The sequence below is a fragment of the Photinus pyralis genome, unplaced genomic scaffold (assembly GCF_008802855.1).
Source record: "Photinus pyralis isolate 1611_PpyrPB1 unplaced genomic scaffold, Ppyr1.3 Ppyr1.4_LG2, whole genome shotgun sequence".
Lineage (NCBI taxonomy): Eukaryota > Metazoa > Arthropoda > Insecta > Coleoptera > Lampyridae > Photinus > Photinus pyralis.
The window spans coordinates 40,622,804-40,627,986 of record NW_022170403.1 but is presented as its reverse complement, the minus strand read 5'-3'; the positions used below and the strand labels follow the sequence as shown (position 1 = coordinate 40,627,986).

The 5,183-nt window shown below is 35.7% G+C and overlaps 1 long non-coding RNA gene across 1 annotated transcript; it reads left to right on the top strand.

The window, feature by feature from the left end:
* The first annotated feature begins 1,734 nt into the window (after positions 1-1,734).
* LOC116164177 lies at positions 1,735-2,989 on the top strand. Its single transcript, XR_004143825.1, has 2 exons — positions 1,735-2,258; positions 2,315-2,989. It is a non-coding gene; the product is annotated as an uncharacterized LOC116164177 (long non-coding RNA).
* Positions 2,990-5,183: the final 2,194 nt, after the last annotated feature.

Sequence of the window (5,183 nt, the reverse complement as noted above, 5' to 3'; positions counted from 1 at the left end):
CGTGACTGTGTCTAGTGTTAGTTTATAATTTGTGCTAAAACAGAAGCAGTATTTGTAGATTATAAATACGTAAACGATTTACTGAAAGCATGATGAATGATGATACACCACTGCAATGAAATAAAAGATCATCAGTTAGTACCAACTTCATAATTTATTTGATTTGCGGGAAATTCAAATTGTCCTCACTTCTAATGAATCACCCGGTACCTGAAATAATTAAAAGAAGTATGGGGAAGGTTTAGTGTCTTTATAAATCCGCTTAGTCAATATCACCCCGTTTTGAGTCGTTATAAGATGGATAGCTACCAATTAATTTAGTAAAACACTGTTTAAGCGAATGGCTAAGGAGTATGCGTGCCTTCTTGCCCTATATGCAATGTAAAATGCGTGGAGAAAAATCCTTATATTTACATTACCATTAGAACTCACGACAAACAAAACGCACCGTTGTAAAGATAATTAAACATAGGAACTTTTTGAAAAATTCCATTTTTTTCCTTTTTTGGGCCGTTTGGACATCGGTATCAACAGACGAATTTAGGGGTTTAATTAGTAGGCCAAACACTACGGAAAAACATCATTAGATGCTTTTTACCTATAAAAGCTTGACGGAGGAACGAATTGGGCTATCAGAAAACTCTACTATGCAATAAATGCAACGCGACATGTAGAAAAGGAAAAAGGATAAACCGAATTAAGAGATTTCAAGTAATATTTTAAATAATTTCTTTTTAAATAAATTAAAATGCCCAAGTTTCGAAAAACATTGTTATTAAACAACAAAAACATTCTATTCATTGGGGCATTATAATAGAAATTGGTTCTAGCTTGAGATGATAGGAGAGGCGGTTGATGACGAGTGACATAGGAAGGAGTAATCAATAGAATAGAATTTTGGAAAGAATGTAGGAGTTGTCAGGAAGGTGATTGCTAATTTTGTATAAGCACAAAACATCAATCTTAGTTCTATGTAAAGATAATGAACAGATTTTAAAGTTGACACAGGCAGTTTTATAATCCACATATTCAACTTTTTTTTTAAATAAAATTGAGAAGAGTTTTCTGAACGCGCTCAATGTTATAGTCAGATGCAATATTTTCTCTAAAAAAAGGTATTTAGACCTTGGCTCTAAAATAATTAGGGGAGCTAGTAATTGACTATAAAGGGATTACCATTGAAATCCCTATGCTGCGTCGCGCTAGGCACCACCCTGTATACGTTCAAAAAGTACTATATATCGACCAAAAAATAATATTTCAGCGAAAATAAATATATTTTACGGGTGCATAATTATGACACAAACGGCTCGGCGCCCCATACTAATATTATACGGCCTTAACAGAGCAGCTGTGAAAAATTGAGCGTGGTTTTAGTTTTAGTTCATCAAACTCAAGAAAGTTACGTTGGAACAGCGATTGTTGCGAACCGATCCATAAATATATAATTCACCTCTCTCAAATCAAAATGAGGTATGCGGATAGCTTTATAATCCCCTAATTATGCTAGCGTTTTCAATAAGAAGAAATAAAAATCTAATGACGAATATTTGAATAACAATGAATATTGCATTCTGAACGCTTTAGTAATTATTGTAATTTAAAAGGAATTTTGAAACGAAGCGCCGTTTCCATTGAATAATTCATTTCATGTAAATTAAGATAACCTTCTAGACTTTTGACTCATAATAAATGAAAGCGGCATTTAGATATAGTTTCAATTGCACAAGCAAATGCTTACGTTGCTTGAATACTGAAAATTTCAATTTAGTTACAAGGTCTACAGAAATCCTTTGGCAGTGTTCTCGAGTGTGTATCTACGAATCTTGCCAAGAGCCTTTAATTTTTAAAACAAAAACTGTTGCGCTTAGCATTACAGATATAATGAGCTTGTTGAATCTACGGTGAATATTGCATTGGCTGCAATGTATTATTTAGAACATTTTTAATAAGTAATGGGTTATGGCACATACTAAACTATTGACGAAAGTGTATATAGAATACGTGACGACATTTCTAATACTGGAGAGGAACACATTTTCAGGAAAATAAATAGTGGCTCGCACAGAACGCGAATGTGGGTATCGATGTAATCGGTAAACTATCCAAACTATTTCAATGCTTGATTCAAATACTGGATAACGTAAATGTGGCAATCAAGAGATAAATCTTTTACCATACGGCTTTTAAGCAATTTTCCAGACAGATGTGGGGAAAGTTCCTGTTCCGGATATCTAGAAATTAAATGCAAATATCGGGTAAATATAAAGAATCAAATACAGTATTGCAATGTTTAAATTTAAATCTTTCCTAGATGTTCTATGCTCAAGAATCTTTCTGCATATCAATCAGCCAGAGAACAAACTATGTACATACATTATACAATACATGTGGGCAGCATGTTCATATTTGCCAATAACTATCAATTTTTTATGAAATGCAATTTGAAATCTCATTCCGTATAGTACGTCTTTGGTCATGCAGTTAAGGGGGATCTCACACGGTTCATTTATGAGCGTTTGCAGAGGTTTCATAGAAAAATTCCCCAGACTTTGGTAAATTATACATTGATCTCACTTTTCATACGTAGAATTTTGCGTTATGGAAATAAAAATTCGTTATATAGAAACATAGAATTATCCTAGGAATTATCCTGCGTCTTTCCAACAAAAAAATGGAAAAGATGTGTACGGAAATACGGTCGTGACAATTTTTCCACGAAACGTGTACAGTGTATGGATTGTATGAATTTTACTTGCTGTAGTGTAGCGCCGCGCAACACGAGTTCTAAAACAGTTTGGTCATTTTCTGGGAAAGGAATATTTCGTTTGTCAATTCTGAATCAGGGAGTACTTGCAAGGATTAACAATTTTCGTTTAAAATATCTTCATTTAATGATTTAAGTGTAAATTGAGAACACTTCACTCCAGACAAAGATAGTCTGGATAGTGCCCATAAATTTGATTTGAATAAAAAATAAAAATAATTAGCAGTTAGTTTAGTTTACCCATTTTAAGTATAACTTCCAACTCCGACTTCCAATGAAGCAGCTTTTTTAAATGGCTGCAATTCTCAAATTCCACACTATATAACTAAAATATATGTTTGAGCCCTGGTTTGAGCTGAACAAGTCAGTTGAGTCTCCTGTCCATCAAGTCATCTTCGTAAACGCAACGCAACAGTGCATATTCCTATTATATACGGTAGCAAATAATAAATAACAAGTAATCGTAAACGATTTACAAAAAGCGCATTTCCACTTGCATTCATTTTCCATTTGTAAGATGCAACTTCTATTAGAATCGTAAACATCGGGTCACAAATATGAAAGATAGCGTTGCATAGGTGCAATCCATTTTTGACGTGCTACCTACTTCAATTTCGGTTTATAAGAATCTCATTTCAATGCTTTTCTAAATAAGAAAGTTGACACTGCGCATCCGCAAACCTAAGTTTTGAAACTAACGTTAGATTTTCCTTTGTTCCAAGTGGCTATGTATCAAATTTCATTTAAATACTTTTTTGCTTCCATAAATAAAAAAAGTTGGCACTGCGCATGCGCAAAACCAAATTTTGAAACTGGCGTTAGATTTTCCTTAATGCCAAGTGCCTATGAATCAAATTTCATTTAAATGGTACCATAGATAAAAAAGTTATCTTGTTTAACGATCGCCGAGACAGTTTATAATTTTGTATTGCCGTGTCTGTCTCTCCGCGTGCACGATAACTTTGTTAAAAAACGTCAGACCTCATTAAAAATTGGTACAATCGTTCGGTCGTCTTTGTTTTTCAGCTAGGAAGTTGTAGAAAAGATGGATGCGTGAACATCTCGAGAATCGTTCGGTATTCGGTTGTATCGAATTTGTATGCTTAAAAATTACGAGGTGTGATGTTAATCGATGTGGTTTCAATCCACTAAACCACGATTAGTAATAGGCTACTAAATGTAATCACCCACAATGACATCAAGTGATCATGATGATGATGGATAATATTTTTTAATTTTTAAAATATTTGGGTGACAAGTGTTTGAACTCTCTTACTATATTTAAGTAGTTTTCATAGTAATAAAACACTTTTGAAAGTATTCAAATACTTTTTATAGATATACAGGGTGATTCCTATAGTACCTGCCACCGTTTGGGAGCGTGTAGGTGGTGCGTAGGGGAGTATTTTGATATAGGACACTTGGGGTCGGAAATCTAAAATAAGGGTGCCAGAGCCAAATTTACCTTCTGGAATTTCGCGCCTGTAGGTAGGCAACCCAACCGGCCGGCGGTGCACACGGAGCGATCTCAGGCGGCGATGTGTGGCTGACACTTGATCAGAATTTTGTTTAAACCCACGAAATCCCGTCTGCAACGACGCGTATCAAGTGAATAAACACTATGGCAATAGTATAATAATAGTTGGCTAGATGTAGGAAGTGCATTGAGAACAACGGTGGCCACGTTGAACACTTGTAAACGTTATTGCTTTTGACTGTCGTTTTCCCTCCTTCCCTCCCATGTCGCTTCCTCGCGCTAACTCGCTCTGCATCGCTCCGCGCGAAACGTCGGTCGGTTGGGTTGCCTACATACAGGCGTGAAATTCCAGAAGATAAATTTGGTTCTGGCGCCCTTATTTTAGATTTCTGACCCCAAGTGTCCTATATCAAAATACTCCCCTAGGCACCCCCTATACGCTCCCAAACGGTGGCAGGTACTATAGGAATCACCCTGTATAAAAGCAGGACTCTAAATGACATTGATAAATTATCAACTTCGGGATTGACCTTGAGTTTTCAAACTAAGCGATGCAGGAATAACTCGATAGTACCAACCTATAATGCTGTACTCACGCGCTTTATGTAGTCTTCCCTAATCTCGCTTTATCTAGATCTCGGTAGGTTCATAAAAAACGCCAGAACGTGTTTTGACTATAATACAGTTTAGTATTTTCGAAATTTTTCTAAACCCAAAAAATGCGACATAAATACCCGCACAATTGCAGCACATTAGACAGAAAAAAAATTGTTAATTTTTGGGCTTGTAACGTGGTCAAGGACGCGGAGTAAACGGGGCACAAAATAAATCGGGAAATAAAGAACAAATAGCCCTAACCACGGCTGCGGCTGCTCATGGAGAGACTAGGCGGGTAAGAGATAAAATTTAAGGCGCCACTAATTTTTATTTTCCCTGTTA